At 41.0% G+C, this 27,419-nt stretch overlaps 1 long non-coding RNA gene across 1 annotated transcript; it reads left to right on the top strand.

Annotated features, from left to right (window-relative positions):
* The first annotated feature begins 285 nt into the window (after window positions 1–285).
* LOC129121039 (uncharacterized) lies at window positions 286–25,521 on the top strand. The gene is made up of 3 exons (XR_008534350.2): window positions 286–592; window positions 6,522–6,601; window positions 24,870–25,521. It is a non-coding gene; the product is annotated as an uncharacterized LOC129121039 (long non-coding RNA).
* The last annotated feature ends 1,898 nt before the right edge of the window (window positions 25,522–27,419 follow it).

Raw genomic sequence — 27,419 nt, 5'->3', positions numbered from 1 at the left:
CGCCCCGGCGGACCGCGCCGCCGGCTCCGCCCCGTATCCCTCCGCCCAGAGGGCGGCCCGGATCCCTGATCCCGATCCGTGGGGCTGCGCCGGGCGGGAGGGAAGGGGCTAGCGACCATCGCGCCGGTGGGCGGGAGATGACGGGACCGGTCCGCTCTGCTCTGTCCCGTACTCATCCCTGTCCCTATCTCTGTCGGTCGCAGGGCCCGGGCACCGGCGAGCCGCCTTCATGTCGGGGCCGCGGCGCAGGAAGGGCGGGGGGAGGAGGGGAAGTGTCCTTTGTACAGCCTCCCGCCCGTCGGAGAGCGCCGCGCTGCCCGCCGGCCGCCCCGTGAGGGAAGCGGCGGGCGAGGCGCTCGGGAGGTACCGGGCGGGCGGCGGCAGCGGCGCCGGGCCGCGGGGCCGCCGCTGAGGCGGGAGAGGCGGCGGCCGGAAGCTCCCGCGCCCCTCCGGAGGGCTGTGCCGCCGGGAGGGGAACACCCAGGCAGGGCCGGCGCAGGAATGCGAGGGAGGGAGCGGGGGATAATGATGGAGCGTAGCGGTGTTTGTCATGTGAGGTCCTTTTGAAATCCTGAACGACTCCGAGAGCGAGGTTAGCAAATAAAAGTTTATTTTACTGCGCAATGAAAGCCCGTCTGGAAGGGAAGTCGTCTGTTCGGGGATTGTTGCCATTGAAAGTCGGGTTTAGTAGGTGAGCTCCTCGGGAGCCGCGGGGATTTTGTTCCAATTGATTAAATGCCAGTTTAATCACAACTGTTTACACAACCGTGGAGTAATGAAAGGGTAACATTTTTAGCATAGTAGATGGATGAAAATGGGCCACTGTAAGGCTGAAAATATGACAAGACACACCAAAGTATTCATTAAGCTTCTTAATTGGGAAAATAATGATGCCCTTTTCAGGTGTACACTACCACCCCACATTTCTCAAATACATGAACACATACGGGCCTAAGGAAAGTCAATATTATGTAAGACGTCAAAATAAGTCTTCTGTCTGTGTAATCCTGAGGTTTTCTTCCTTTTGTTCGCTGCTCAACGTGTGGCTCCTAGAGTTCCAAAATGCAGTATGTCATCCATGTTGGCTCACACTGCTCCTTTTGTGCACAGCATCTCCAGTCAATGGAACCATGATTGCCTTTGAAAACATGATCCCCCAGTACCGGATGTGGTCCCACTTAGGCCTTTCAACAAGTTAAGTCTGTATATAAAAAATACATCTCATAAGAAGCATGAATGCAAACACTGCCTCCCAGCCTATATACTCATTTCCTGATACAGAGCAACATTATTCTTATTTTTGTTTTAGCTAGGGTTTGCCAATTTTGAACATCCTTAGCACTTAATTTAGTCATAAATCTGACTTAGACTAGCCAGAAGTTAAGTATGCAAGATTGTGTAGCTACATGAACTACCAGCATTCTCTTAAATGTCGCTGAGGCAGTAATTGATGTCGTATGAAAACGCTGTTAATCAGTTACTTTCTCCAAACCTTGCAGGAGTATTTTGGGAGAAATCTAAAGAGAAAGTAGTGCTTTAAACTGTGTGATAAAAGGACAGAATTGTTCCCTGAACTATTTAATTACTGTTCAAGTTATTTTCTTGTTATGAAAAGCTGAAACTGAAAAGCTTTGGGGGAAAAATCCTGCTGACTGTTTTCTGCTGAGTCATTCCCCGGGTTTATCAGAAGCGTTTCACCACCACTGTAACACAACTCGCGCCAATCGCAATCAAATCTCCTTTTGTTCAGGAGCTCAGAATTTGAATCCCCCTTTTCAAGGTAGAATAAGACATACTAAAATATGAGGCACCTGGGATCTGTCTGTAGTAACAATTGTCACCAATTTAAATCAATCTCCATGCAGCCCTCTGCACATATCCTCAATGTATTAGTAATGTGTATCATCAGTACAAATCCACTCCATTTCACCCTTTCTAAACACTTTTTCTCTGAAGGTTTGTAGAAGGAACAGATGCTCAGAACACTGGTGTTCTCCTAATGGAGCAAATCAGAGCATGGAGGCTAATGACAGATTATTCTGAATATTCACGTAGTTGCTGTGTGACATTTCAAATTGACAGTTCTGGTTTTGTGGTCAGATCTCAGGGATCCCAACAGTGGAACTTTTTTGTTTGTTTGTTGGTTTTTGTTGGGTTTTATTTTCCTAACAACCCGGTTCTGATCTCCATTTGGCAAGCATTTCAGAAACAGCTGGTACACGACCATATGCCGTGCTGGCACTGCTGTGAGCTTATTTCCCACTTGTCCTCCTGGTCAATCAGAGTAGCTCCATGTGCTGAAGGACAGCTGGTCCCTTGGCATGCAAAGCAGCTAATGAACTTTTCCTCCAAAAAGCTGTAGGGACAGAGCACGTGAGCTGCAATCAGTGGTTTTTGCTTTCTGAAGTGCTATCAAAGATGGAAGTTTTCTGTGGGAACCCTGTTTATTGCCTCTGTGTGACAACCTGCACCCTGAGAATAACTATGTGGGTGTGCATGGTAGGTGACAGCACTTGTTTGGAAAATGAAGGCTAAATGATCTGTGTTGAAAAGAATGCTAAACCACAACTGAGTGACTGATGGACTTTAGCTGTCAGCCTCAGCAAGTAGCACTGTTTCCCTTTTTCATTGTGATCCCTGCTAAAAGGGTCTCCAATAAATTTCTAAAAATGTATCCATTTCATAATATATTATTTTTCCCTTTTTCCTGAAAGAGAAATTGCACAGCAGTTCAGTATTACATAGCCTCAGTTTGTAAGCATTTTATTGTCAGCCATTCCTCTTACTTCCTTAAAATCAGTCCGTTTATAATATTCCCTAAAATTTCCTTGTAGGTGCAATAAAAATCCCCTGATTTTCCCTGAGCAGGGATTAAGTATCAGTTAGCTTTGAAAGTCATGATAACCAATCAGTAGACAATTCTCTTGTTCACAGTTCATAAACTGTTCATATAAAATGCTTGATAAAAACAATCTGCCCATTCAGCATTTTAGAAACAGAGCTACAGTACCATTCATGAGGGAATAAATGTAGTTCAAGAACTTAAAAGATCATCTAAATGTGCAGGATTTAAATATATGTGTAAAGTCATAATGTGTTTTTAAAAATCTAGGAAATGGATGGACGATAATGTAAACTGAAACAGGGAATATCCAACAGACTCATGATGAGTTTTATTTGAAATCTTGATGCACAGATTCAAAATTATAATTTTCTCTTTGAAACTACTTTTCTTAATTCCATGAAGGCTTGCCTAACTTTTTTACTTCTTTTCAGGATCCATTTCAGGTTTTGACCAAAGATGTTCACACCTCCCAGAAGTAATAACTTGGTTCAAATGACACATTCAAAAGGCATTCCTCAGCACTAGATCAGGTTTCAGATTCCTTTTTACTGATCCCTCTTTCCTAATAATATCCCTGTGCTGTACCAAAAACCAAGCTGTACATACCTACAGAATCAGAGGACCACTCTGTTGTCAGCATCAAGGACCTCATCTACTGCAGTGAATGGAATGTGACATTAAATTTTAGTGGGGCTTTCATTAGGTCACAGTTCAACCCTTTTTCTTTCAGACTCCTCTCAAAGAGGTTTCAATATCTTTAATAGGAACACACTAGCGTGGTGAGCTTGGAAGATCTGAGTCACTTGAAAAATCAATTGCATAATTCAAAGTAAATTTCTTTTCTGTTTAATCCAACTTGATCACTATAACCTCAAAATGTATTTTTGTTTTCTTTGAACAGAAACTGCATGTAAGAAACTGTCGCAGAAACTGCAGATCAGGCAGTGCTGTTCTGTAACCAGTGTCTGGGCTTGGTGTTGGTATTTCTTTAGGACTCTACTTTTTAAAAAATTATTTGGCTTCAGTATTACTCTTACCCTTTTTCATCCTGCAGCACTAACAGTTGTGAAACCCTAATAGTACCTTGAGAAACCCTTGGATAGCCCAAAGTAATACATGAACAGCACTGTCTCAACATGGTGCTGTGTGCCTAAAACAGACCACCTGAGGTCTATTGTAAAAAGTACTCAGAGAAAATTATAAAGAACCATGATAATTGTCTGCAGCAGTTTGGACAAACAGCCAAGCAACACAAAAAGATTAGAAAAATGAAAACATTACACTACATAATGAATGTAAAGGTCCAAGTACCTAGATACAGCATTTGAAACCATACACCAAGGAATAGCTTTCACTTGTGGCGTAATGAAAGGACTACAGGAAGTACAGTGTTACAAAAATAAAACCATTTTCACAAGTGATGAAATACAAAGCAAGTATTACATGCAATTGCATTTTAAGGACAATTAGTCACCATTAAATATACCAGTGTCTCAAAATCTGATCGTTTTTTGTAATGCATATGTAGAAGAATTTTATGTCATAATGAGGTATGAATTTAATTGCATTGTATTTGTTGCTACATCAGCTATTGTCAAGCTATTAAGTTAATTACATGTTAAGTTTTAAACTAGATGAAACACATTATGACATCTGTTTTTTCCTATATACTACAGCCATTCCAGAATTACCATGTTGGAAATGTCTGAGGTTTTGGCAGCTCACTGTCTTACAAATAGTTCATGAATACAATTAAACATCCTTGAGTAGCCTGCAGCATCAGCATCCAATCCTTGTCTTGCTCATCAGAGATACAACATTGTTCTACACTAATTCCACCATTTTTTTTCACCAGATATTGACTGTATTCTCAGGCAGTGAAAATGCTGAAAACAGAGTTGAATGCATTCTCATAGCTGATGATCTGGCCACAGATTTTGGAATGAATGTACTACCATCTTTATTAATGATCTATAAAAAATGAAAGGTGAAAGAAACACTTGAAATTCTATTGAGTTCTTAAAGTAATTGCACTGAAGGTATTATTCTTTTCCTTAGCATTTTCTTAACAAGATATTCTATTGCAGACCCTGGTAATAGAAAAGTAATCCCTTGTGTATTAATGGCTTATTGTCCTGGCACTTTGACATTATGTTTTGACTGATCAAAAAGTTTTCTTATCTGATCCCATAGTAAAAAACTGCAAAGCAAAAAGGTTGCATGTTTTCAGATGCTTTAAAAAAACAAACAAAAAAAACCCAGCCTCCTCAAAATTGGTTTGAAAGCTGAGACTTGAAAGTGAAGGAATCTGTATACACGACTTACAGACTGTAGTAAGATTATTGTTGTTGTTCCTAGTAATGAAAGTGTTGGTATTTTTATTTGTGTGAACTTTTTTTATCTGTGTGGGAGCAAGAGGCAAAATGGCCATTGCTGCTTTCTGATAGAGCTGATGGGCTGGGAAATGCTGCCATTAGAAATAAATAGCTCCTTCTGTAGATATCAAAGGACTGTTAAGAGTGACTGATTAATACCAGTAGCCATTACAATGAGTTCATCTTCAATAGGGGAAAAAGTGAGGTTTGAAAAAAGCAGCATTTAAAAACGGGTATTGAATCCCAACCAAATATACTACTATTTTGATATTAAGGGGAAAAAAAATTGGCAGTACATGCAGAACTCTAGTATCTGCATTTCCAAAGCTGCTCTAGGAAGAGATTTCTAGCTGCTGTGATTGACTACAAGGCTGTCAGCCTGAAATAGAAACCATTTGAACAGCACGAGAGAAGGAGAGGGTATTTTTCTGTCAAGAAGTAGCTAATATTTCAATATTCTCCAACTAGACTGATATGCTCTCAAAAGTATATTTCATGATATTTTGGCTTGTAATTCTAACTGAATTAGATTAGATGCTCATTTAAAGAGTTACTCATTGGAACTTGTTAATGGGAAGAAAACTACCTCACTTTCCAAGGCTGGTTTATGTGTTTATGCTAAAAAGGTGTTTTCTCTCAATAGTTATCACTGTTGAGATGAAAACTACTTGCTTTCTGGTTTCATTAGCATTTTTTTTGTTAAAATAGGATTGCCTTTTGAGTTTGATACTATTTCAATATCAACTGTGAAGGGAAAAAAAAAAAAGTAGGCGTGGCTTTAACTGGCTGAACAGAGATTGCTGTCTTGGTGTTGAAACACCCCCACACATTTTGGCAGTTGAAGAGGTCATGAAATAAATGAACATTTAAATGCCTAAACCCAGCCAGCTTTTCCAGGTGTAAAGCATTCATTTGTAGGGGTCATTTCCCCTAAGAAAGTTGGTTTTTTTTTCTCTGAGGCTGACTGCAGGCCATACTGTGTTCACATTACATAGGGAGGAGGCACTAAAGACCAAGCTAATCAAGCTATGCAGGGTGGTACAGCAGAGGGGAATATTAGGTGGCAGGATTGGGCCACAAGTACAGATCACAGATGGGAGTGTAATCCTACAAGATGGATTGTTTGAACATTATTTGTTAAAGGGGTAAAATGACTGCAGTCACATTAAATAAGAGAATAGTTTATTTCTCAGAATAAATATTTTCCTCCTAAATGTAAATGTCAATATTCATGGCATTGAATAAGAATTGATAGCCAAAGGCATTGCTTTCTGGCTTATTGCAATGTTTTGATTTTACAGATTTTTATTCCTGGGAGCATACTTTCACAGATGCATGTTCTTCTGCACAATGAAGAGTATTTGACTTTGAACTTTTCCAGGTAGGAAATCATATCCTTAAGAAACCACATGAAAATTCCATGCTTCACTCTGGTGCATAAAAGTGATTCCTGTATTTGGAATTGAAGTATTGCCGTGGCAAAAAATATTATGACAACATTTCTTCCATAGTCAATGAAAAACTATAAGGCCCTGTAAAAAGGAATTCAGGGCACCTGTGTGAGGCACCAGCTCCTCTGCTCTGACTGCCTACGTCTGCCAGCTGATCCAGCACTCCCACATGCTGAAATGGAACACTGCTTAGAGCTCATCAGTGCAAAACAGTTTTGAAAATCATCTGAAGAGTCAGCAGGTTTGGCTTTGCCAGAGCAAACTTTTGACACCAAGACATTTTTACAAGTAGGAGCCATGAGAGGCTCCCACTCTCACATCCACATGACTGTTCTCTCTTCCCACTCCTTGAAGCCAGTGTGGCTCCATCCAGGTTTCCTGCCAGGGATGGTTCTTGGCTTGTGCTACCTCCTGATGATGCTGGGCAGCTGTTGTTGGCCAGCTGTGCTAATAGTTAAGTACTATGTAGTCCTGCAAAGGTACCTGTTGATTTGGGAATTTATCCTGGAAGACAGAAATGTGTTTTCTAGGCCTAGGTCTAGGACCTTTTCAGTCTTGAGTGAGCTGAGCCCACCAATTTTGATTTTCCCAAGGAATGAGCAAATGGTAGAATGCCCAAGGCTACAGCTACTCTCCATCCCTCTGTTGTAGCTAGATTATTGTTCAGAAAGGACAGACAGAACCAAGAAGAATATAAAACCAGACCCAAACTCCCTTTATCTTGTTGCAGAAGAAATGGCATGTCTAAAATTCTTGGGATTCAAACTCTGTTTCCATTTATATGTATGCAGTTTACCTAGTTTTGCAGTGCAAACTGTGAATGCTGTCTCTATCTCATGAGTGAGTTACTGAGAGCTGAAAGGAGGGAGATGTGAACTTCATCCCAAGGTATTCTCTACACTACTGCTTTAGAGCAGTCTTCTGGAAGAGCTGACTCCACATGCAGGATAAGAGTGCTAATGTCAGCTGGGAGTACTAAATGGAATTTGGGCTAAATTCAGAGCAACTCATGGATGTTAGGTGTGGGGATGGCCTCTCTGGGGATGAACTTAGGTGTTTCTTTCTCAATTACAACTTTAAGAGTTCAGTTTGGGATACTTTTAAGTATCTGGAGGGGTGGGCTCTATATAGAAAATTTTGAAGTCCAATATGGAGACTCTAGTAAATTTTAAGCTCTTCCATGGATATTAGGTGACCTGAATAGCTCTCTTGGATTTTAGACACTGTGCAGACTGGAGCTATTACAAAACTGGCAGGAAGACCAATGAGCAGAAATAGGCTGTCATAACTGAAACATGTTTTTTACCCTCTCATCTTCAAGACATGCACATTTGGAAAAGTAAAGAAGGCAGTTTCCTTGCTTACAATCACCTAATTTTAAATGTGGGAGTAAATTTGTGTAGGTTGGATTCAACTCCTTAAGATATTTGATACATTTTCTGTATGTTTGTGTAGTTTTCCTTCTGTGAATGAAATTATCCACCTATATGATACTATAGTCCATGTTCCTTGTTTCATAGATTCACCACGAATTGCCTGGTAATATGTCAGTGAAAGTGAGGTATTCAACTGCAATTTCTTTTCTAATGTAGCATTGAAAGTGAGGTATTCAGCTGCAATTTCTTTTCAGCAAACTCTTAACTGACTTTTCTAGACAGTCACTGCTTGTCTTTATTTGTGACAAGGGAGTTTTGAAAACTGTTCCGTGAGCTGGTGGTAGAAAGTACTTCCAATGTACATGAAAAGTACCTCCTCATTTGCTTTACAAAGAAAATCTAGCAGTAGCTCAGCTGAAATTTAATAACTGCCTGGTTTTACTGCTGCTGCTGGTCTCATCCAAAGTCAATGGTAAGTGCTCACTTTTTTCTGGGATTGGTCTCGAATTTGGATTATGTGATTATTTGCATTAACTCTTCTGCTTTGTACAGAATTATGTACAGTTATGATACAGATGTACAGATGATAACAAGCTCCCATGATTTAGTAATTATTTTTTTAAGCTATAGATGCAGAGAACAATTTAATTGCTTACCACCCCATTTCAGGTGTTCACCTGAGTCGTGTCTCACTGGGGGGAGGCAGGTTTTGAGTTTATGCAGTTGTATGTTAAATCAACATTCTTCTTTGCTTGTGATGTGGATTTAGGGAGATTTTTCTTTTAATTCCATAATGATTGGATTCTCCAGTGCACTGCTCTTATTTTTCATGGTGGTGGATTTTGTAATACCAGCTGAGATTATATTCCTTTGGGACACCTGTCATTTGCATAAGGCACTGAAGGTGCCTGTTCATTTCAGCTAGCAAGTAATCTTGTTCCCACTTAACTTGAAATACATTGTTCTCTGTATCCTAATTTTGGCTTTTACAGTTACTTGTTTAATTGCATTTGGATTACTCTGCACCGTGTTGTAATACATTATATTTAAAATCTGCAAGATAAAACATCACCATAAATAGATGCATAGATATGGTCACAATGGAAACATTATGGCAGCTGGAGAGGTTGACATGATTTACCACCTGTCAGGAGTATGTCATCCTTGGCACAGTGTGGTGCTGCTCTGCTGGTAAAAGCTCTGTCTTTCCACTGGTCCTACCAGGCTCTCAGGCTACCCAGGGCTGAATAGAGAGGTTCTACCAAAACATTTCTGCACTCACTGGAATGGTGGCAGAACTCTCCACAGACAGGGTCTTGTGATATTATCACTGCAGCAGCAGCCCATTCTTAGAAGGTGTAAAGATTTATGAAGGTTCAAGCTCCGGCATCCTCCCCTTTTTTAACCCTTGAGCTGCTGGACTAATATGCCAGTGTCTCCTTGCAAAGCAATGGCAAATCACTCCTTCATGTGGGAGCAGCAACTTCTGCTGAGATTCATGCACCTCCCGAGTTTCCTTTCATCTCCATCCCAAGCTTGTACAAGATGGTAATGGTGGTATGACAGGAATTGTCTTTTTTGGCTGGAACAACACCCATGATAGTGTATGATAGTTGCAGACAGTATCAGTTGCTGTTTGCAGTGGCTGAATGTCCTGGTAAGAAGTTAATGTAATGCCAGTGAAAAAAATAAGTTTCATAATTTATCTCTTTGGGAAGGTTTTGTCACATATAACTGTGAATGCTCCTTTCGTCTTGCATTAGGGCTGTTTTTTTCACTTTCAGTCCCTTTTCCATGTCCTAGGATAATCAAAAGAGACATTTGTACACCTACAATATGAGGGACTTCACAAGAAGCCACCACAGAATATTTCCATTTCTATGACATTAGAAAACCGGATTCTGAAGATTAAGCATTAGTTAAAATGTTTAGGTTGCATTAAACAATGTGGTGTACATTTGGTTCTGTCAGATCAGAATGCCCCCTGTAAATCCCTGTACCTGGAAGGTCTCTGTGGAAGGACCATATGAGCTCTGCCATATTTTGACAGGATATAGCATATATAGAATATTCTAATAGTCTGCCACCTTCATCATGCTGACAACTTATTAAGGACTTCTAGAAAGCACAGAATAACATTTATGCAGCCAATTTGCAGTTCAGACAGATGTCAGGTAAGGTGCTACACAGAGATGAATCTACCTTTACTTGGTTAATATACACAAAGTCCTTATTTCCCTAGAAAGAAGAAAATACTGGTGTTGCAAAGTTTGTTGCAGAGGTGCATAAAAGTGAAAGCAGAAATCCATAAATATACATCCATATGCTACTATATATTCATGTCTATAAATTATATGGGGTTTTCAGCAAGGAGTGGTGAAGGATACATCTCTGCATTTCTCAGTATGTGTACATCATTTCCATGCATGTTTCAAGAGATAAACTGAATTCTTGAAGGTGAATGATAAGGGAGTGGGGGTTGTGGAGGACTGAGATAACACCAGGAGTCACCTGCAGGATATGGAAAGGGTGGAGCTACCAAACTTTCTACATCAGGCCTCACAAATTTGAATATTTAAGTGGTCTCAGTGTTATTTAATATAATTTCAAGTGTCTCATGATCTCATAAATTTCTTTTGGTGTTTTCCAATCACAGGGAAATAATGGCTTACCATGATAAATATTCTTTCATGCATGTGTGTTATTAATCTGCCCGTTCAAGCACAGAAATGTAGGCTGAGCCTTAACTGTGTGCTGAAGTCTTGATTTCACTGGGATTTAATCACAGGTTAAAGAGGTTTCCTGAGTTAGAGCCAGAAAGATAGTTTACAACTAAAGGACAGGAAGAAAACCTGTTTAGCTCCTAGACTGCTCTTGTCATCCATATATGCATGTTTACAAATCCATTTTCATTCAAATCTGGGCAGAATGAGAGCTTGGTAAGAGAAGGGAGTACATCAGAGCCTGCCTCTGAATTTAATTGAACTGAGAAGTCATCGAATTTGGAGAATTGCTTCAAACCCATCTCTTGCAAACATGCTTTGGAATGCCCAGAAGATGCTGGGATGATACCCAAAAGACTGTTAGTAAAACAAAAGCTATTAGCATGTATCACAGTGTGCATCCTGGCAAACAGCTCAACAAAAATTCATATTGATAAAGCCAGTGGGGTCTGGGTCACCAGTGTTCAAGTTCATTCCTTTAAATATTGGAAAGATTTACCAGAAATTGTGTAATGAACCATTTTCATACCAACAAAGTTTCTATATTGCAGAAAATAATGTATTATTATAATGCATAGATTTGATGGCATATAAAGAGAATTTCTTGCACTTACCAAAAACACAGAAAATAAAAATAGTCAAGGAGTGGTCCATTATGAAATAGATTCAATAATTTAACAAAGAATGTATTAAAATGTATGCCTTAGATTATTTTCTGTGCTGTATCAACAAAAAAAAAAAAAACAGAAATATTTCAAATGTAAAATGTGTGATCAATGGGCATAAATTTAGCTAGTATATACAAAATAGAGACAACAGTAAGAAAAATAGAGACAATTTCAATTAAGCAAGGGTGATCTGGACAAGCTCAAGAAGTGGGCACATGGCAATCTCATGAGGTTCAACACGGTCAAGTGCAAGGTCCTGCACCTGCTTTGCCTGGTGTCATTACAGGCTGGGGGATGAATGGATTGATAGAAACCCTGTACAGAAGAACTTGGGGGTGCTGGTGGATGAAGATTTGGACATGAGCTGGCAGTGTGTGCATGGAGCTTAGGAAGTATCCTGGGCTGCATCCAGAGCAGTGTGGGTGACAAGTCAAGGGAGCTGATTCTGCCCCTGTGCTCTCCACTCTAGCGAGACTCCACCCTGAGCACTGCATCTTGCTTGGGACCCTCAGCAGAAGAAAGCCATGGACCTGTTGGTTTGAAATGAAAGGAAGGGAGATTCAGACTAGTTGTAAGCAAGAAATTTGTTGTGATTAGGGGGGTGAAACACTGGATCAGATTGCTCAGTGAGGCAGTGGATGCTGGATGGGGCTCTGGGTAATCTGGTCTAATGTGAGATGTCCCTGCTCATTGCAGGAGTGTTGGGCTAGATGAGCTTTAAGGGTCCCTTCCCACCCAAAATAGTCTATGATTCCATGACTGTATATAATTTCTCATCCTGAAAATATTTTTACACATGAATAGTTTCATTTCCATATTCTAGAGTTTATGTAAAAGTTGTGCCACGTTACAGGTAATTATGCAAACCAAAACTTTTTTTTTGTTGTCAATGTAATTGTAGTACACTAGTAAGTTTACTAGTACCTTGTAGTTTACTAGTAAGATGCAGCAAGGAACAAAGGGCTCCAAATCCTTGCTTAGTTTGTTAGATCCCATATTTGTGTGCTATTTTCTCTTTCCTAACTTTCAGTATATCTTTCTCAGCAGCCACCCTGTGCATGATGCATTCAGTTCACTACTTTCATGTGATATATCTGCTTATAGTGTCAGAAACAAGGTTACTCAGTGATTCAACCTAATGGAATTACTGGTAGTGTTTGGATCAATTTCTCTATAAATACATAGTGAGGGGAATCTTCAAAAGATTGCTGAACAGATTTATTGTCTCCATTTTGATACTCATAAGTAGGAACAAAATGTTTTATTGAAATATTCTGTATGAAAGTTTGCTTTTATTTAACATGAAACTGAAAAAACATATTCAATAATTTGAAACTTTGATCTTCACTTGAAATCTGAATTCAGATTTAGATCCAAAATTAGTAAATTGTCTAATAAGCAAAACTGAAGTTTCTGTCTGCAATGGTGGCTCTTGCACAAGAAAAGAAGGTGCAGAAGCGAGTAAGAATTCCACACAACTAATATACAGCAGTTGTTTGCCATTGTTATTTTTCAAATTGCTATGCAAACTGACTTTCTCTCATTTTGTAAAGGAGAAGACTGAGGCACAGAGAGAGAAGGTGGTTTACCAAAGGTTTTACAGCAGGCCAGAGTCAGGGGCCCAAGCAGAAGCCCATTCTCTGCTACCTGGTTCTGCCATCTGTCCACCAGCACCATGGTGCTCATCAGTGATCACTGGGAAACAGAAATCTTCTTCAGAGAGTATTAGCCAGATTTTGCCATAGCACAGGCCTTTTCTTATTCATATATAGGCATTGCTTTATCTGACTGGAAGAGTGAAAATGGAAGAAAAAATGAAAGGAAAATCCCTTCCATTTTCAAGATGAGAAACTGGGACATTATAGTAAAATGTATGCTGCCAGAAACATTTATTCTTCTGTGAACTTTTACTGTTTTCTTAAATGAACAGCTTCACTCCATCCAGCCCTAGTGATTCCCTCTTCATTCCTATGCAAAGAATCAGTTTAGACTGATTCAAGTACTTTCACAGGCAGCCACCAAATGAATACACTGCATTTCCCTGACTTTGCAAATGCTGGTTAGGTCACAAGTTGCTCAGACAAAAAGGTTCTATCGTAAACACCAGTTATTTTCACTTCTCCTCCTTCTCACAGGCAAGAGGAGTGAAATTCATCCACTGACATTTATTTGTGAAATAGTGAATCTTGTCTCTTCATACATCATATACCAAATTAACTATGTTAGCTATGTGAATTTTTACATCCCATTTAATTATACTGTTTAAAATGATGTATGCTTACACTGGTATGAAGGTGTTTTACACTGACACTGGTTTTACTTCTGCTAGGAAAAAATAAGCTATTCTTACCCAGCTCCTACACTGGAGATGTACAGCTTTAACTGTACAGTTGTAGTTAGGTCAGCACAACTCCCTGTTGTAAACAAGGTCTCTATTGCACAGCTAAGGCTAGATGACTCGGGTTTGCACAAGGTCTGCCTGCAGAATATGCACAACCAGTGTAACTAGTTGTGTTTTAATAAATACTAATAACACGTGTCTAATTGCGCCAGTCCATCTCGACATTTCCTGCCTGCCTCTCACTGCATGACTAAGCGCTTCTCTCTCACCACTGAGCCAATTGCTGCCTGCACACTGTGATTAGGGGCAGTCCTGTATCATTTTCACAATTATAGTATATGTCATTTCATACTTGTGGACTGCCAACAAGAGAGCACTGTCCATCCAGAGGAAAAATACTGCCTGCAATCGCTTTCAAGGGCTGAGAGAGGCAAATGTTTACTCACAGGCACAGCTTTTCTGACCATGAATAGTCCCTGTGCTTTCAAAGGGATTAAGCCTGGTAGTAAGTATTTGCAGAATCAATGCCTTGATTAGCATGCTCAAATGGGCAATTTTGCTCTTTGCAAACATGTTTGAAGGATGCTAAAGCAGTCGTATGATGGTACACATGCAGGTTAGGTCCTGGTTTGGAATTGCATTTTAATTTTTAAAAAGCTTTGGCAAGCAAACCTCCACTGTGATATTTACTCCAAAGTGTGTTTTGTGATAAATGTAGTGGTCAGAATGTCACACAGACAGGTATTCCAGTAGAAACCTGCAAATAATCAGATGTGCAAGTAATCAAATTACAATGTTACCAAAACTCATTAAATAATGGGATCTAGAAACTATGTGTTAGATTTGTTACTGGAATGAACAGAAACCATTCATGGAAATGGTAGGATAATTAAAAAAAATTGTAGAATATGTGGATTTTAGGGAAAGAAAATTTACATTAATATCTTTTCTGCCTTCTTTTCCATCTCCTCTTAACATGCAGCCAATGCAGCCAGCTACTACTCTCTGTTTTTGCTCTGTGGTCTTGCTGTCATCTTTTCCTGTCTACACCCTTTCCATAACTCGGTGCAGCACTAGATCCAAGAAATCAGTTTTGCCTGCTACTATGAATTCTGTACTGTTTTTGAGTGCTTCTCTCAGCCAAAAATCAGTTCTTCAACTTTGGCTCTTCTTGTTTCATCCTACGATTAATCCTTCATAGGTCACTAGGGAGTTTAGCCACAGAGGAACTCACTTTCTCTCTTGTAAGAGGAAATGCCCTTGAAGGTGTCTTGAACCCTTTCCAGGGAGCTTTGGGAAGATAAATAGCATGTCTGTGCTGTCCACATTGATCAGCTGCAAACTTTGCACCTTCTTATCTTCCCTTGTCCACAAAGCCTGCCTGTCACTGTGCACATGCAAATGCAGCCTCAATGGGTGGCTCTGTAATTGAGAAATTCAGATGTATGTGATAGCTGCACCATAGCTCAGCTTCACCTCTTTCCAAGCATGGTTGATGCCCCTCCACTCCAAAAAGTTGTTGAGACCCCCACACTGAAGATGTACTTGGTGTTCAGCACCTGAATTATGAACACAGTTCTATATTTTGTGAGTGTGATTAAAAGCAGTCACATCATAGGGAACTGGATTTGTAGAAGATTTTGCAAAGGAGGTAAGTTATCCTACAGCAGTTGTGCATTGCATGAACTTAATGATGTCTTTGTTCTGTGAACTGTAATAATTAAAATCTAGTCCACAGTAGAATCAATAGATGGTGCCATTATTTTCACTAATGTATGCACACAAATAAGAGTATAGGGAGAAGCTGTAAGTATATGTGATGAGGTGAATGAAGCCTTTGATAATACTTCACCTGTATTTTCATAGTTGAGGTACATTTAGGTACTGATAAACATCATTTAATGTTACTAAATTAAAATTAATAATCTGAAAAGGAAAACTGCTTAACAACAGCAGTTCGGTATAAAAATATCTTAAGAAGGGAAAAAGAGAAAAGAGCACATATAGATAAGCAATGTCAGACTGCTGCACAAAAATAAACATCCTATGAGGATGTCATACAAGAAATGTTGTATGTAAATAAAACCAAACTATCCTTCCACACTACTTAGCTTTCTGAATGTTTAAACTTCAAAATTGATCATGTTCTTGTTTTTTTGCTGATCAATGGGAGCAGGAGTCCAAGGACAAGCAACAAGATTGATTGATTCCCTTCCTTGACAAGTCAGGACCAGAACACTAACAGATGCTGCAGAGAAGCTCACTGTGCACATTTTTGGCCCACATCATGTCCATCAGTGTAGCATGTTCATAAACTAAGGGAGTAGGATATTGTTGACCTGAATGCCACTGAAAGCATTTACACTCACAAGAAAAATATTTCTGCTTAACAAAGCAGCACATGACTTGCATAAACTGGGGCTGAAAATTTAGGATTGAAACATGCTAGAATATCCTGAATTGAAAGAGTCCCACACAAGAATCATCCATTCCAACTCCTGGCCCTTCACAGCACTATCCACAAGAGTCACACCATGTGCCTGAGAGTGTTGTCCAGAAGCTTCTTGAGCTCTGTCAGGTTTGATGTTGTGACCACTTCCCTGGGAAGCTGTTCCAGCACCCAACCACCCTCTGAATGATGAACCTTTTTCTAATATCCAACCTAAACCTCCTCTGACTCATCTTCAGGCCATTCCCTGGGGTCCTGTCACTGTCACCACAGAGCAGAGATCAGTGTCTGCCCCTCCTCTTCCCCTCATGAGGAAGCTGTAACTGCAGTGAGGCCTCCCCTCAGTCTCCTCTCCTCCAGGCTGACCAGATCAAGTGACCTCAGCCACTCCTCCCCTCAAGGCCCTTCACTATCTTCACTGCCTCCTTTGGACATTCTCTAATAGTTTAATGTCCTCCTTTTATTGTGGCACCCAAAACTATCCCCAGGACTTGAAGTGAGACCACCCCAGTGCAGAGCAGAGCTGGAGAATTCCCCCCTTGCCTGGCTGGTGATGCTGTGCCTGATGTCCCCAGGACAGGGATGTCCTTCCTGGCTGCCAGGGCACTGCTGACTCTTGTTCAACTTCCTGCTGACCAGGACCCCAAGGTCCCTTTCCATGGCACTGTTTTCCAACATCTCATTCCCCAGGCTGTCTGTATATCCAGATTTACCCCCTCCCAGGTGAAGAATCTAGAACTTTTCCTTGTTCCATTCATATGGTTGGTGATTTTTCAGTCCTCATTTCTCAGGGTCTCTCTGCAGGGCCTCTCTTGCCTTTGAGGGAGTCAACAGCTCTTCCCAGTTTAGTGTGATCTACAAACTTACTTAGTCTACTAGGGGTATATAAGGGTCAGCATAGCATAAAACAACTTAAAAAGAAATTATTTGGGGCAATATTGAAAGAGTAAGGCATGTCCCTCCTGAGCCAGACTGTCACAAGCAGCAGCAGGCAATAGAAGACTAGACTAGGAGCCCACAGCCTGAGTTCAAGTCCTTCTGTTCTTGATCTGCTCAGCAGAGTGAAGAGGTCAGTGTTTCTCTTTGTTTCCCTTCCCACTGAAGTTCTAGGTTTCTCCTTTCTGAGAAAGATGTTTTGACCTTTTTGCCATCTTTGACTTTTTTCTCTTTGGAGCCAGACCATCTTTTCCATAAAGTTTAGCAGAATGTGTCTCTGGGTCTTTGTGTGAGACCTGAGACACTGCTGCAATTCTAATTTGGCAGGAAGGAAATGAATTTCGTTCTTAGGCAGGGAAATGATCCCAAATATATGTTAACATCTGAAACTTGAATTTCAACAAGTGGCTGTTTGCTTCTGGGGCATCTACTTCAGCATGCCATTGACTCCACAGGACGTGTGCTGGGGACTGGAGCTGTGCATATGCTGCAGGCAGCTTTCCTTTGGCTGAAGATACAGAAAGCTGGAGTGGCATTAACAGCTGCCTGAAGCACAGGTTACAGTAAAGTATATCATGTTCATATCATCATTGCATACCTTGGATTCCACTGGAAGCCTGAAGTCTGGGAGTGAGGAGAACTCTTTGGACCATAAATACATTAGCTTGGCATGATGAACTATGTGAATTTGTCCTTCAGTTAAGGGTAAAGAAGAAAGCACTTTAATTCCACAGTCATATTCTTGAGACTGCTATAGTGCAAATCAAGACAGGATTTTTTCTCTTGTCCCAGAAAACTTGGAGACATTTCTGTCTGTAACATATACTACTGAAATTCTCAATACATGTATATATCTGAGGCAAAGTTAAATGTAAATCTTCATTCACAATCAAACTTAAATAATAATTTGTAAGTGTGCTTATATGCCTGCAATAATAGTTCTTTATTATTCAATATGTATTTTGTAGAGTATTGGCAATTTTTTTTAAGGGGGAATAGAAGAAAAATTGTAGAAACAAGTAAGAGATAATTATTAGAAACCCAGGGAAAAGAGAATTTTGGCTTTTGTGATGCTTGGACACTGTGGAGGGGAAATGGAACAAAAAGACACAGAGGATCAAAGAGGAGGGAAAAAAAGACATGATGCTTTTATGAGGGAAGGACTTTGCAGCAAAAGAAATGTTTCACCTTCCCTAATACTGAATTTTTCATATGGCCAAAATGAGCATAAGGAGGAAAATAAAGCCAGAGGTAGAAATCCATCTGACTGAGAATGGATCCAAGAGATTCTTCCGATGTTGTTGTTGAAATTCAGTACATAGTTGGAAGATACAAATTTTTAAAAATAATGCATATTTTAAAGTAATTATATCCACAACTACCAGAAGCAAGTCCAGCATAAGCAGAAATGCTTCACTGCTTTCCCTAATAAGGAAAAAAAGGGCATAATATGATGTATCTGATTGAAAATATGTCCTCTTTTCTCTCTCATTTGCTGTCAAAGTCTAACAAACTTATTTGCATTCACTTGTCCCAAAATTTCTGAAAATTTTGTCACTTGCGGCCAAGCCTCTGTGCCTTGAAACACAGCATTGTCAGATCATCCAATCAAAGTCTTAGCTGCACCATTTACTGTACAAAAATTGAGATTAAATAAACAAATTCTGGAAATAGGGCATTAGGGTGCTTATTTGCACTTGGAAATCACAGTTGTTTTTTACCTTAGCAGAAAAATTGCTCCGCAAAGCGATTTCCGACCCTTGATTCAGCACCCTGCTTCGGCATCGTTCCCAATCCCTGTTAATCCTGGGCATAAAAACCACCCGAGGCTACTGCATGCTGCTGCAGAGCACTGCACTGTGGGTCAAAGGGACAGCCCTTCTCACCTTTCTTTACTGCCCTCTATCAAACAAATGATTTTGAGATGTTGGAAACATTTGGAGTGAACAGAAGAGAGCCTGCCCCCACATGCAGAGTGTTTCCAGTGAGCGGCACGGGGCTGTGCAGGTTTCACCTGTGCATTAGCTTATCCGTGGGCAGTTCCAGCAAGGCTCAGAACATGAGGCCCCTCTAGCAGGGCTTGCAAAAGCTAATCCACAAAATGTTTCTGCTCATTGAGTCATGTGCTTGAACATGTGGAAATTAGAAACTAGCTGAACCTTTTTATCTAATTGCTAAATTGAGCTTTGTGTACTTCAACTGAAAGTAGCGGAGGGGCCCTTCCCACTGCTCAAGGTAGTTGTTGGACTGTGTGTGGGCTGAATGGGACATTTAAAACAGGTACTTCTTTAGTGCATTTCTCTGATAGAGTATATTGAGTGAATTTTTTTTTTTAATTCCCATCCTGTATTTCTCTTGTAAATTTATATATGTATTTGTGCATGTTTCGGTGATGTTTGGGCATGAGTACCTTGAGGATATTTTTATACAAATGCAGGAGCACACATATTGACAGAATGGAATGTTAGAAAAAAAAGAAATATTAATGATATTTTTTTTTCTGTAAACACCAGTAATTTACAGAAAAATCCTCTGCAAGTGTTATCAGTTTGTGCTACTGTAACTATTACTATCAAATTAAGTAGGAACACTGCAGTAGCTCCTGAGGGCACTAATCATAAATCTGTAAAACTGTGAAGTCTGTGATACTTGCTGCAAGGTTATCAGTGGCTCTGGAAAAATGTGTTCTGCTGGGGAATGGGGGAGGCCGCCAGAGATAGCTGCTTGCTCTTTCTGCTTGATTAGACGCCCAGACCCTGACGAGAACAGCTGGCCTTGTCAAATGCAACATGCCAAGGCCAAACATGGCTGAGCATGGAGAGCTGTTCTTAACTCATGAAGTATGGCCCCAGCCCTGCAAGGACTGTGAGCACAAGCTCTCTGAGCTGTACAGGAGTATATGAGTAATGCCCAAGTCATCTAGCAATAGACACAGAGCTGGAGAGAACATTTAGGTGCCCACATGCAACTTTGTTATCTGTTGACAAATCTCTAAAATTTGAGCAGGACTGAAGGATTAAATGAGGAAACCCTTTTATAACTAAAAAAAAAAAAAAAAAAAAAAAGGCATTGACATAGTCTGAAACAGAGCTTCCCAGAGTCCTGCTAAGGCACTTGGTAGGGCTCAAGCTGAAAGATCAGCCCAAGCACAGAGGAAACTACTCAGTGAAGCCCTACGCACTTTCCCAGTGAGTTATCGCTGTGCTGCAGCTTTGTAACTGCAGACAAAAATACCACCCTGCAGCAAGCATGCCATGAGTGAAGCAACACAGTTATTGATGCAATCTTGGAAGTGCCAGCAGTGCCTGAGGTTTTCCTTTTGGTTTCTCTGTGCAGAATCCAGCTCTGAGAGATCCTGACATTTAATTCTGGAACTCCCCTTGTGATATTCACACACTTCCCTAAACTGGATATTGCACATACTGAAACGAGTGTCTGTGCTTCGCTGATCATCCTGTGGGAAAATGCGTCTGATAAAAAAGTTTAGTTCCTTTTTCCCCTTCAATTCCTTCTGTTTGTACAAACACCATATTCCCTTGAAAATATGTTCACCCCAATCAGACCTTAAATTTCTACTCGTGGCCCCTGATTCCTGTTCAAATGCTCTATGAAGAGTTAAGTATATAAAGTGTTGAAGCTGATAAAATCAGACTAGGAAACTCTGACAGTTTCCACAGCTGTTTTTGCAGCGCTGGGCTGCATCCTCTCCGTGTTGACGAAAACACTCTTTATCCCGGTTTATTATGGCTAAACTCCCATGGCAGCCTGTGTGCTTCAGGGAGAGGGTGCCCCGTGACCTGGCAGGATCCCCGGGGCGATAACCCCGTCCCTGCCGGGCCCTGCTAATCGCGGCTCCCCAGCCACCACATCTGTATTCGCTGTTTCACAGAGTTCCTCTGCACAGCAGCTCCTTCCCAAGATCTCCTTTCAGTGCTGCAGGACTAGGAAGCCTGTCACAGCTCTCCGTGGTTACTTTGCAGAGCTGTTTCTGTAAATATGCAGCCTGAAAATACTCGGTTACAAACTCCCATCCGTGCAGAGCTATGGCCGGATTTGCAAAAATGTGTGGAAAAAGGAGATGAACGTTTTCAAGATTCCTTTACTGCTGTTGAAAATGAATCATCTATACATGAAAATTATGAAAACTGAAAAAATGGCACATTAACATACATCTAAAGAAGAACTGGATAACAATTATATAAATACCAAGTCTCTACCAAGATCTAAAACATAATTACAGGCTCAATTTTCTGACAGATGAAAGAGAAAATTTTACAGAAATTTGCTTCTGTCTATGCCTCAAACATACTGAATAAAACCTTTCTAAAACCTTTCTTTCTTTTTTTTTTTTTTTTTGGTCCTGCTACACTGCTTCTACTAATCAGGAAAATTCAGTATTTTTTTCATAATGTCTTTAGTAATACAGTTGCTACTTGGAGAAGTATGGCAATAACATGATATTTCAACCTTGATGACTGGGTAAAATTAAAATGTGGGTGTGGTACAATAATTCAGGTTATTGCAAGTTTAATGAGAAATTTTCTTATGATTTTTTAAAATTTTAACTCTTTTTTTTGTTTAAGTTATGTCTTTATGGTAAAGGCCTACTAATTTTTTTTGCTACCACTGCCTTGAGCCTTGTGACATTGTGCCCAGTGTTAGGGAATTTATTTTGAAAGTAAAACTGAAGACAGTCATCTCATTAAAAATGTTTTCTTGAAGGTTTTATATACAAATTTTAAGTGTTAGTTTCTTCCCTCCTGAGCAATTGAGGGAGACAGAACAGGATTTCAATTTTCAAATAAATGTAATCAGTTCTCAGGACTTGTCACTAAACTTAGATTTTCTTGTGGATTTTCAGCCTTCTAGGTGCCCATTCTAGCTGTCCCCTCTTCACATGAACTAGCAGGGTGGTGATCACTAGAATTTTAATTTGATTATTGTATGCTATGCTGCATTTTGGTTTCTTTTGTGATAGATACAGCAAAAAATGTGTCAGTCCAGGTTTTGCATGAAGCAGCAATTAGCCATTCCCAGGTTGGCATTAAATGGCTGTGTGGGCTGGATTCCTGAAACACCTGAGAAGTGTGCTGGTGCCTGATGTTTAAAATGTATTTATGTAGAGCTTTGCTGAGCGTGACAAAGCTCATATGAACTGCAGGACTAAGTGGCATTTCTGAAGCAGTATGGATGCTGCCAGGTCTGAGGATGCAGTGTGACAACAAGGTACCCAAATTAGAGGCAAACAAGGTCACAGCTAGGAAAGGAGCCAGGGCTGTGACCGAATTAACCTGCCATGCTCCCCAGGCTAATTGGCCCTGCTGAGAGTGAGTCTCATTAGCCCGGAGGCAGCAGCAGCCCGGTACCCTCTGCAAACCACAGGTGCAGTTTGGGCCAGGCGGGTCCCAGCCATGCACAGATGTTGGCATTTGCACAGAGGCTCCTGGTGCAGCCTGGCGTGGCTGAAGGGGACAGTGCTGCAGGTCCCTGCTGGCCCTGGGGACACTGAGGCTCCTCAGTGCTGCCCTGCTCCAGTCCCAGACACGCCCTGGTGGCAGGGAACGCCAGCCCAGAGGCATTCAAGCCCTGCTGCTGGCAGATCCTGAGCTGATAAACTCCACCAAGGCTGCCTGGCTTGGCTCCAGCCCTGGCTGCAGGAGACGTGTGGGACAAGGCAAAGTGGCAGATTCAGCAAGAGCTCAGGGCAAGGAGGCAGCAGGAAGGTGCAGGGGAGGGTGTGGAGAGACAGAGAGGTGGCAGTGATGGAGCCTGAGTTTAAAAAGTAAAATCTTAGAGGCTTTTCAGAGAAATGAAACCCATTGGTGAACCTCCAGGAGCACCTGGTGGACTCTGCATGGACTATCAGGCTTCATCTTCTCTGTCCATCAAAACCAAGACTGGGTTCTTTTGAAAATCTGTCCATGCTGCACTGAGATGGGGTTTTCTGCTCAGCAAAAATATGCTTTGATAATTCATCTGATCAGATGGAGAAAGGCAGAAGGTAGTGAAATCTGAGGGAAAGGGAAAGGCAAATCTGCTCAGGAATGGGACTAACCTGATAGTCCACCTGGACAGTGGACTTTAACCTGGGAGGAAAGGCTTTAATCTTAAAATTATCTTGGTACAGCACCCAAACAAAGTGTCACACAGCTGGGGCTGGTCATCACCTCGACTAGCTCTGTTTCTTCATTAGATGTTTTTTAAAAAAAAATAATTCCTTCTAAACCCCATCCTAATATATTAGTGTTATTTCCAGTGTTGGAAATTTTTCATCATAGTTTTATCCTGTTGTGGAAGCACATTGTAACCATCCAACTACTAATAACATATTAGTTTGGGCCTCCTCCGACTAAGGCATCTTTGTACTTCTCAACAGAGAACTTTTGAACACCTTAATATAATTTTTTTCATGGTATCAGGCCAGAATTTGCATTTTTAAAAATTAACTAAGCTCTTCATTCCTTTGAATGTTCTAATTTCACGCTGATGGGTCTTGGGGCTCTTATGTCCTTTAAATCTGGATTACATCTGTGGCCAGAATGATCCTCTGAAGGCTGAATTCCACAGTTGCCTCTTTGTGCCACACAACCTTTACCATTATAGGGGTTTGCTGATGTTCCTTAGAAGCTCTGTGATTTCTCTGAAGTCATGCTAAGCTGTTCCAACCCAGTGAATGTGCCACTGCTCTAGGTGCACCCTTGAGACACTGAGCAGGATCTCAGTGTAAATGAGATGCTGGTGCCTGAAAATGTCTAGGACAACATGCTGCCCTGAATTTCACATTTACATCAGATATGATAAAAGGATTTACCTTTGCACTTTAAGGGAAATATATTTTGGGCCTTATACTTTTAGACTGGTCTTGGTGCAGAAGAGACTGTGGGAAGGATTAAAGAAATATGAAAATCTGTTCAATAATATTTTATTTGTTTTTAACACCTGCCTTTTATGACACGTAAAAATCCTAAATTTTTGTTTTATAAGTCACACTCTCTTACGTGTAAGACATAAAGAGCATCTGTAGCACATTGCAAGACCATTCTGTCTGTACATTTGGCTGTTTCCAAAGGAGAAGAATTACCACAGCAAGTCTTGAGCTGCTTTTATCCCTACACACTTTGAAACTCTAAGCCTTGGTAACTTCAGTGGGGTGAGAATAGGAACTCTAAGCCTTGGTAAACTCAGTGGGGTGAGAATAGGAACTCTAAGCCTTGGTAAACTCAGTGGGGTGAGAATAGGACTTTAGTGCAAAAGGTACTGCTGTGGCCAAGCATCTATCCCACAGAGAAGAAGGAACACAGCTGGAAGGTGTCTTTTGGGAAAGATCTGTGCATTCAATAAGACATGCATATAGGGCAGCATGTCAGCATGACTTTCTACCTGCTAAAAAAGCTTTTCCTGCCCTTTTGTGAATTTGCATGTGAGTGGTGTATGTTCTCTAAGCTGAGGCCTAATAAGACAAAGCAGTCCCTGGGTAATTTATTTTTCCTGGTTTTGTAGGGAACCTTCTGTCTGCTTTTCCATCTCTCTCTCAGTTCTCATTGACTTCTGGAGCTGTGTATCAGATTTGATAGAAATTAGCCAGAATTGGGTTTGTTAAATGTAAATTAGATTATTCCAGTCTCACAATATTCCTACAGTACCTGGAGTTTATGTCATTTAAGTTAGCTTGAGATAGCCTCAGTTTCTTCCTTTGTCTCCACAGATGTGAACATTGAATGCAGGACCAGCAGTGGCACTGACTGTCTGCAGAAAAGATGCTGGCATGTGCTGGGGAGACAAATGGGGAGATCTTTTTTAGAAGAAATGGACTTGGAATTTAGCCCACAGCTAAACCTGCTTAGAGCTGAAGTGCTCTTGTGCAGTATAAAGGCAGCACTTTGACTTTGGCCTCTGTAGTTCAGGAATTATCTGGACAGCAGACACACAACAAGAGTCAAATCAGAGTGGAAACCTTGATGCTGGTCAGCCATTTATTCCTCTTAGCTTCTTAGAGTACAGGTGGCTTTTTTCAGCTTAAAATGATGAGATTAACATAGATTCTTTGGCTTCATTTCTCAACCAGCAAAAGAGCAATATATTTACCTTGAAGGAAGAAAATATATTTGTTATGAAAAATACTCACTGGAGAACTTTGGAAAAAGAAAATGAGGTTTCTTCTTGTTTTTTTATTAAAGGTGGTAAAGCACAGGCTTCCTTACTGCCCTGTCACCAAAAACAATGGATTTAGCTCTAATTTGTTATAAGAGTTATACTTATGCAGGATGTTCTCAGCTAATCCATCCAGCTACCAACAAAGGAATTTCATGAGGCTTGGATGCTATTGGAGTTGAACAGGTAATTTATTTGCATCTGCATGATATATGTGCACTTTTGTTTAGTTCTGACATATAAAATAAACTGTCTTGAAAGAGACATCAGGAATCAGGCTTTTAAAAAGGTCTCCTGTAATGGAGCTACACCACAACTGTTTTCCCAAAATGGAACCCCAAAATTTTCAACCTAAAGGAATTGAGTCTTAGATGTCTCAAAGCTGGTCTGCTTTTACAGCCTTGCAAAACTTTATCAGGGAGGCAGATGAAAAGAAGCACTCCTCACAGTAAGGCAGATTATACTGTGAAAGCAAATGTGTTAGTGAGTACCAGGGAGCTCACAGGAGGGAGGAGAGAGCTGCAGGAAATGTTTCAATCACTGCCTGCACCTTATTACACACATAATAACCCAGTCAAGCACACAAAGCCCTCTGAAATCAGCCTTCATATGATCTGTCATTTTCAAATTCTTCATTTGTCAGACATCCCTCGATCCCGGCTCATAGGCCAGGGAAGCTGAGGCATCCTCTGGAGCACAGATGTGTTATTGTGTTATTGTGCTGTGCTCTGCAGGCACACATGGAGCACCTGCTCTGTGAGCAGCAGGGAGTGATGCCAGGCTGCCTGGGGACCAGCAGCCCACTGTGCAAACACAGCATTCTCCTGCATTTTCAGCCCTGTGTCCCCCTGCCTCACCGTATTTTAACTTGGGGTTCCAGCACTACCACAGTCAGTTAAGTTCAAATATTTTCAAGCTACCTAAGAATTATTTTAGATCTCCAGGTGACACTGGAAGCAATTTGATGAGTTTCCTTTCCCAGCAGCTGGCCAGCAGTTTGCTGTTGAGAGAGAAAATGCCAAGCAATGACTCCTCTTTTTTTATCTGCTGTGCAGCTTTGAGAATTGGAGCTTTCTGTCCTCCACTGAAGACATTCCCCCCAGGTCCCAGTCTCCCTCTTTCCTCCAGCAGCAGGACCCATCACTGTGAGCTTTGCCCCTTCCCCACCGCCCTCTCCCCCATGGGGTTCTGTCTCTGGCCCTAAAAATGGGCATGCAGAGGATGTGCACATTTCCACCTCTTCTAAGACAATGTTAAATAATGGTGACTGGGATCATTGTGAATTAACTTCAGCAGCATTGTGAATTAACTTCATTGTGAATTAATTTCAGCACTCCATAGTTTGGGTGCAGTTATCTGGGCAAGGACCACAGGCACCTTGAGTTCCAGATCAGAATATTGTGCAAGTTCATCTGTCCACCTCCACTCCTCCACTCCTCTGTGTGTTTGTGTGTGTGTGTGTTTGTGGTTCAGGGCAGAGGCATGTCAATGTGAAACACCCCACAACCCACAGAAGGGAGAAGGGTTGGTCAAATGCATCTCTGGGGTGGAGGGGGAAGCCAGAAGGGCACTAACTGATTCACACACAAATCAGCAGAGTCCACTATCACCCAGCCAGATTACTGAATTATCCATCCTGAGTCTGGACAGTTTCCAAATTCTACATTGCAGATTCTGCCTATCTAATTAAATGTGTTTCAGAGGCTTGCCTCACTGCATGCCTTTATTTTGCAAAAAATGTAGGAAAAGAGGCAGCTGCCATGCACATCAGAAATCCTGATTCTGCTGTACTTGGGAAGGCTGTACAAACCTGGCTGATAATTAGTGAATAGATACCTCTATTAAATAGAAAAAACAATAATATATTCAAGGCAAGGTGTTTGAGATTTGGCTGCAGATGCCATGTAAGATTGCAGTTATTTCTAGTTATGCCTTTCAGGGAGCAGCTCCATGTCCCCCAAAGCCAGGCAGGGGCCCCCTAAGGCAGAATGTTCCTGGAAATTGCTTTAGCTCCTTTCTCATACACCCACCCCTCAACAGAAGCAATTATCTGAATATCTTGAGTCAAAAGGCTTTAAGAGCAGATCACAACTGCTGCACATAT

This window comes from Agelaius phoeniceus, chromosome 4 (genome assembly GCF_051311805.1).
Source record: "Agelaius phoeniceus isolate bAgePho1 chromosome 4, bAgePho1.hap1, whole genome shotgun sequence".
Lineage (NCBI taxonomy): Eukaryota > Metazoa > Chordata > Aves > Passeriformes > Icteridae > Agelaius > Agelaius phoeniceus.
Note: the sequence above shows the minus strand (reverse complement) of the source record. Positions and strands in the feature narration are given on the sequence as shown.